The 7,410-nt window shown below is 42.6% G+C and overlaps 1 protein-coding gene across 1 annotated transcript in view; it reads left to right on the top strand.

Annotated features, from left to right (window-relative positions):
* The first annotated feature begins 5,982 nt into the window (after positions 1-5,982).
* Positions 5,983-7,410, top strand: part of LOC104867533 (zinc finger protein 425) — a 71,712-nt gene continuing 70,284 nt past the window's right edge. Inside the window, exon 1 of the mRNA XM_033765984.1 lies at positions 5,983-6,302. The gene's annotated coding sequence lies outside the window, so the exon portion shown is untranslated. The remainder of the gene's footprint in view (positions 6,303-7,410) is intronic.

Genomic DNA, 7,410 nt, shown 5'->3' with positions numbered 1-7,410 from the left:
AGGCCAGACTGTGCTTCTTCATATGCTAATTGCTACCTTGGTTAACAGCCCGCCCAGGGGCAAATGGTTTGACAAAAGGTGACCCTAGAACATTTCCTGCATAAGATAAGCAATGTGTTTGCAGTCTTGTTCTGTGAATTCCCTGACTCTTTGTTTAGAAAAACCTTATAAAAAGCACCTCAGCCCCTGAGCAGTTGCCTCTCTGAGCCACCTGGCTCCGGGAGTGCCGTCTGGCCAGACTAATAAAGGTCTTTTACCATCTAGCCTGGTGTATTCCTTCCTGGGCTTCTCGGTTCTCTTTCGTGTTCCTGGAGCCTCGCTGAGTGTTAGGGCCCAGCATCGTGGAGGCCTTTTTGGCTGTTCACGCTCCGCGGAGTGGAAGTGAGACTTTAGGTCTTACAACAGCGACGCTCAACAACTAGGCCAAGCGCACAGAGAGAGGTCGGACTGGAGACTTTATTCAGGGGAGCAGGGGGTGGGGAGAGGGACAGAGAGGGGGAGAGAGAGAGGGGAGAGAGAGAGAGGAGGAAATGCTGCCCTATTTATGAAGCTTGGAGCCAGAGACCTCTTTGTTATGGTGGGGTTGGCTGCCCTTAACCTATCTCAAGCCAGGTTGCCTTCCTTCCAAGTTCCTAGCTTCGCAGAAGCCCTAGGTTTCGATTCTATATAATGACGTGCTCTTAGGGAAAAGGAAATTTAAGATGGGTTTAGGAGAAGAAGAACCCGGAAATCAAGCGAAAAATGGCGGTGTCGCAAAATCCTTTAACGTTATTGATTCTCTAACAACAGTGGTGAAGTGAAGTCAACGCGATGGGCACAACTTCACAGAGTGCAACTGACGACTTATTTATTTGAGACAAGGTCTCACTATATTTCAGGCTGGCCTTGAACTCACTGTGGAACCCACCGCAATACTCCTGTCTCAACCTCCTGAGTGTTGGGATCACAGGTTTGCACCGCCAAAACCAGCTAAGTTCAACTGATTGTTTTATACGGAAGCAGAAAAGCCTAGAGCTATTAAGCCATTGCACTCTGCCTAATGCTTTGGCTGCATGATCAGAGATGAGAGAATAATAAAATTTGTGATAAGGGTGTCTCAGGAAGTAGTATGTGCATGGATCTGTCTGACTGGGCAAAAATGTGAAAATACTTGTGTCTCATGAAAATACTCATCATAGGGTAATCCAGATTCCGGGTTTTAAAAGCAACTGCATGAACTTGTAAGACCTAAAGTCTCACTTCCACTCCACGGAGCGTGAATAGCCAAAAAGGCCTCCACGATGCTGGGCCCTAACACTCAGCGAGGCTCCGGGAGCTCGGTGGAGAAACGAGAAACTCAGGAAGGAACACACCAGGCTAGATGGTAAATAGACCTTTATTAGTCTGGCCAGACGGCACTCCCGGAGCCAGGTGGCTCAGAGAGGCAACTGCTCAGGGGCTGAGGTGCTTTTTATAAGGTTTTTCTAAACAAAGAGTCAGGGAATTCACAAAACAAGACTGCAAACACATTGCTTATCTTATGCAAGAAATGTTCTAGGGTCACCTTTTGTCAAACCATTTGCCCCTGGGCGGGCTGTTAACCAAGGTAGCAATTAGCATATGAAGAAGCACAGTCTGGCCTATTAGCATGGAGTCACTTTAGCTTATTCAAGTCTTACAAACTATGTGTACAGCTGTACGCATGAGGCTGCATTGTTAAGCTTATAACCTATAGAAATGTACTAAATTAGTAACAAAACAAAGAAGGTGAGAGCAAAGTTGTACTGGAGTAAAGAAATAACACCAGCCTCCTGCCTCACAAGTGCAAGGAACTGAGTTCTATCCCTGGTACACACACACACACACACACACACACACACACACACACACACACACACACACACAAAGGAGAAGTAACACCAGATAGTAATTTTGAATCCATAGGAATAAATAAAAAGGAAAAAATGGTAAATAAATTTAACATAACAAAGTTTACAAGAAATAAACTCTTTAATAAGAAAAGACCTTAATAGATACAAAAATATGTAAACTTCTAACATATATATATATAATAAGTATTATTATAATAGCACAAAGTGGAGGGATAGGAAATAAAAACATTATTACATTATAATATAAAAAGATGGAGGAGAGCCAAGCATGGGGGCACATGCCTATAATTCTCACACTTGGAAGCAGAGACAGGATCTTTATTCCATACCAGCCTAGTTCTAAGAGTAGAATCCAGGGTCTTTGCATTAAGCTACATGTATGGCCCCTTTGTATTTTGAAACAGAGCCTTGCTAAGTCCCTATTTTTACTTCTTTTCCAACAAATTGGAGAAACTAGAAGAATGTATAAATTTCTAGATACAGATGACTTGCCAAAATTGAAGCAAGAAGATATAAACTCCTGAAAAACCATGGCAGGAAATTAAATAGAAGCAGTAATAAATGAGGCAGGTATGGTGGTGCATGTCTGCAATTCCAGCAACTCAGCAAACCAAAGCAGGGGGATTGCAAGGTCCTGGACAATCTGGGTTTTTTGTTTGTTTGTTTGTTGTTGTTTCAGACAGGGTCTCATTATGTAGTTGAGGATGGCCTTGAACTCACTATGTAGCCCAGGTTTGCCTCAAACTCATGGCGATCCTCCTTCCTCAGTCTCCAGAGTTCTGGCATTACAGGTGTACACTATGTGCCCAGCAGTAACATCTTTTGTCTTAAAAGAAAAACAATAACATACATGCCATAGGTTCGCCACCACTGAACTACACCATGACTAGAAGAATACAAAAGAAACTAGCTGGGCCTGGTGATGCATGCCTTTAATCCCAGCACCCGGGAGGCTGAGGCAGGAGGATCACTGTGAGTTCGAGACCAACCTGGGCTACATAGTGAGTTCCAGGTCAGCCTCAGCTACATAGTGAAACCCTGTTTCAAACCCCCCCCCCAATTTTTTTTTTCAAAGAAAATCTCTGTTATAGGATAACTGTCTGGGAGTAGTTAGTATTCTTTGGTGGATATTAAATAGGTGGGTGATCTGCTGAATTCCTACTTGATTTGCAGAAGTGGCAGAATTCTAGGTCAAACTAACAAAAACCTCGTTTAAGTAATAGAAACAATCAGGCTTCCTCAATCAATTCCCAGACTTGAGCCAGTCACATAGACCCAGAATAAAGGGGAGGCCAGGTCTCCCATCCAAAAATTTATACTGTTAATTTTTCTGTCAGCCCCACCAAAAGGACCTATGACTTTCACCAGGATTACTACATTGACCTTTTAGGGATTACTAGATACTGACTCTGAATTTACAGTAATTCCAGGAGACCCAAAACATCACTGTGGTCTGCCAGTCACAGTGGGTCTTATGGTGAGCAATGGACTTTAAGCTGTGGTTTGTCTCAGTGGGATGCAGTGGGTCCCCAAACTGTTTCTGTGGTTATTTCTCCAGTGCCAGAATGCATAATTGGCATTTACATACTTAATACCTGTTAGAAACCCCACATTGAGTCTCTGGACAGAGGGTTAGTATAGTGGGAAAGACTGCTTCAACCTAGAAAAATAATAAGCCGAAAGCAATATCACATTCCTACAGATTTTCAGAGATTAGTACATACTATCATTTTAAGTATTTGAAAGGTGAGAGTGGTGATTCTCACCATATCCCCATTCAACTTGCCTATTTGGCCTGCGTGGAATACAGATGGATCTTTGATAACTCTAGTTTTTTTTTTTTTTTGGTACCCAGGGGATTGAACTCTGGTCTTTGCGCTTGCGAGGCAGGCGGCGGAACCACTGGGCTAAATCTCCGGCCCCAGATGGATCTTGAAGAAAGACAGTGGTTTTATTATGAACTTAACCAGGTAGTGACTACAGTTGCAGCTGCTATACCAAATGTGGTTTTGTTGCTTGGTACTTGGTATACAGCTGTTGATCTAGCAATTTTTTAAATATCCCTGTTAAAGATCACCAGAAACAGTTTGCTTTCAACTGGCAAAGGCAGCAAAATACTTTCACTGTGCTACTGCAGGGATATATACTTTCAGTAAGCTATGCAATTATTTTTGTATTGTAAAAACTATTTTAATTTTCTTTATTCTAACTCTGTGAAAAGTAGAGTTATTCCATCATCCATTGGAACTAATGTTTGTAGTATTAATCATAAAGCAAATGCAAATTAAATCTACAGTGTACCACTTCATACCCACTAGAATGAATAAAATTTAAGACTGACAATGTTTCAATGACATGATTTGCATACATTGCAGGGTGGAATTGTACAATGGAATAATCACTTTCAAAAACTATTTTGTGGGCTGGAGATTTAGCTCAGTGGCACCACACCTGCCCTGCAAGCGCAAGATCCTGAGTTCAATCCCCAGCACCAAAAAAAAAACCCCAAACAACAATAAAAACCTATTTTGCAATATCTATCAAAGTTAAATACAGTGTTTTTTGGTACTGGGATCAAATAAATACAGTATTGTATGATATATAACACAACTGATTTGTTTGCTTATTTTGTGGTACTAAGGACTGACCCTATATTTTTGTATTGAGCTATATCCTCAGACCTTTTTATTTTGAGAAAAAGTCTCTCTTGAGTTGCCCATACTGAATTTGAACTTGGGGTGCTCCTGCTTCAGCCACTTACAGTGCTGGGAATATATGAATATATATTGTTTTGTTTTGTTTGCTACATAGTTCAGGCTGGCCTTCAACTCATTATGTAGCCCAAGTTAGCCTTGAACACCTTCTGCCTCCAGTGTGGAATTATTGGTGTACACCACTACCACACCTGACTATTACAGTGTTGAAATTATAGACATATGCCACTATATGATTGATTTCATAAATACATCAAAAGACTGGTATAAAGGTGGGAATGATGATACATGCCTTTAATTTCACCCATTCAGGAGGCTGAGGCAGGAGGATTGTGAGACCAGGCTGGGAAATTTAACAAGACCCTGTCTCAAAACTATTTTTTAAAGGTATATATGTCAGTAATAAGAGTGTTTGTCCAGCATGACACAAGACCTCAGTACCTTTATAACAAGAGATACAGGGCCAGGGATTTAGTTCAGTAGTTCTGCCACATGCCTTGCAAGTGCAAGGTCCTGAGTTCAATCCCTGTTACAAACACACACACACACACACACACACACACACACACACACACACTTACAAACAAGAGATACAATGTTAAACAAGGTGGCTGGATGCAAATTATATGCTGTATGATTCCACTTATATAAATTTCTGCCCCGGCCAGCGGGGTTCATTATTAGTAGGGCTCGAGGAGGGGAACACCCGGATCGGGAACAGGAACGACGCAGGAAGACAAGAACCAAATAGAGCTCTTTTAGTGGTCAAATTTGACAATTTTTATTTCTCACACAGCAGCTTTTATGCAGGCAGGGATGAGCAGGGACTTTCCCGGTTGCTAGGTTACCTAACCTAGGCTGGTCTAGCTAGATAAAGTAGGGCATGGCCAGAATGTCGCTGGGAGGGGTTAGGATGTCCCCGGGAGGGTGTAAAGTTCCTATCAGGGGCACACACACACACACACAAGGTGGAGGGGCACACACGGAGGGTGGAGGCGCACATAGGTCTTGGTCTCCAACAAATTTCAATTCCAGGCAAAACTAATCTACTATGATGGTCAAAATCATTGTTAATCATTGTTAATTTTCAGGCAGTAAAATGGAAATGAGAGTACTGCTAACACTTCTGAGTATCCAAGAGAAAAGCCAAAGTCACTGACCATTCATGGTCCATGAATCCTGAGAGGTCAGGATTACTTTATCCCATCGTCTTTTCAGGTCATCCTTGGAGTCAGACTCAGGGTCATCCCTTGGAGTCAGACAGACATTAACAAAGATTTAAAACTAGAATCCGCTGTCAAAATTCGAAACCGGCCCGGGGGATTGTGGGAAATGTAGTTCAAGGAGGGAAAAGCCCGGATATCAAGAAGGCTCGCGTAGACCGCGGCCCTAGGAACACGCCGCGGAGACCCCTGGGAGACCGGGATTGTGAGGGAGTGCGCAGGCGCGCAATGCTGGCCAGTGGCCGAAGGTGAGGCGAGTGGTTAGTACAGGCGTGAAGGGCCGGGTGTTAGTGGGGACTCGTTGGGGAGGTCGAAGAGGGAGGTAGGAGCCAGAGTGAAAAGCAAGAAAAGAAAAAAAGACACCCGGGCCGAGGAAGACGGAGAGGGAAGTGAGAGTCCAGGCCCCAGAAAAGACGTGGAGGGAAGCAAAAACCTAGGATCCGGGAGCGCCAGTCTGGGAGCATCGAGAGGGGAACCTGGAGTCCGAGGCTGGTGTGAGCTCAGCAAGGGCAGGGATTTTGTCGTCCCCCCACCCCCACCCCTTCCCCAGGAAATCCTAGAGTCTGGAGTGCAGCTTGGCACACAACAGGCGCGATATTTGAATGGCTTTTGTGCCTAACTTTGTGGGTGGGGGAGCAAATGTTACCTCAGGTGATGTGGAACTCTGGTCATTTAAGAAAGTGAGGCGTCTTTACTAGGGTCTAAGTTTTAAATAAAATGAGTGTTCATTTATGTTTTAGAAGGTGCGAATTTGGTGAGGGGAAGGAATTATGAATGTATTTTTTATACTTTGTGTAGAAAAAAAGTATGCTATGGCTCTGATATTGCACCTGATGTGGGGCCTACAAGATTATGACTGTGTGGTGGGTGATACATTTGTGACTGTGACTCATTTTTGTAGTATTTTCTGTGCAACAATCCGTGATAACTCTGAATGTGGCTTATTGTGTGAATGAACTAGTTGCTAACTAGTTAGATATACATTGTTTAGGTTTCCCGAAAATTGGCCATTTCACATGCTTGTAGAATTTGTAATTAGACAAGTAAAGTAAGAGGTGGAGATAAAAATTATTTTCATAGGCCAAGCGTAGTTGGTGTATGCCTGTACTCCCTGCCCTCTGGAAGGCTGAGAAAAGAGGATTGCTAAATTCAAACCCAGCCTGAGCATTTAGCAAGACCCTGTTTCAAATTTTAATAAAAGAACTGAAGATATAGCTCAGTGCAAAAGCTCTAGGTTCAGTCTCAGGTACTACAAAACAAAAAACTTTATCCTTTAACTGCCACTCTCAAAATTTCTATTTTGGGTGATTTTTTTTTTCCCTTCTGCTGGAGGGATTCCTGGGAAATTCAGTAATTTCACATTCTTAAGATAATGAAATCTTTTGAACATTTAAACACAAGATCGGGCTGGGGGTTTAACTCAGTGGTTCTGCTGCCTGCCTTGAAAGTGCAAGGACCCAAGTTGGATCTCAGGTACCAAAAAATAAACAAACACAAGGTCACTCTCAATTCACTTAGCTAATTAAAATGTTGATTGAATAAATCAAAATTGTTTTAAAAGCCACAAAACTTTCTTTTTTTTTTTTTTTTTTTTTTTTTTTT

Source organism: Fukomys damarensis, unplaced genomic scaffold, assembly GCF_012274545.1.
Source record: "Fukomys damarensis isolate Sample0158 unplaced genomic scaffold, DMR_v1.0_HiC HiC_scaffold_19, whole genome shotgun sequence".
Classification (NCBI taxonomy): Eukaryota; Metazoa; Chordata; class Mammalia; order Rodentia; family Bathyergidae; genus Fukomys; species Fukomys damarensis.
This window is presented reverse-complemented; position numbering and strand designations above follow the sequence as displayed.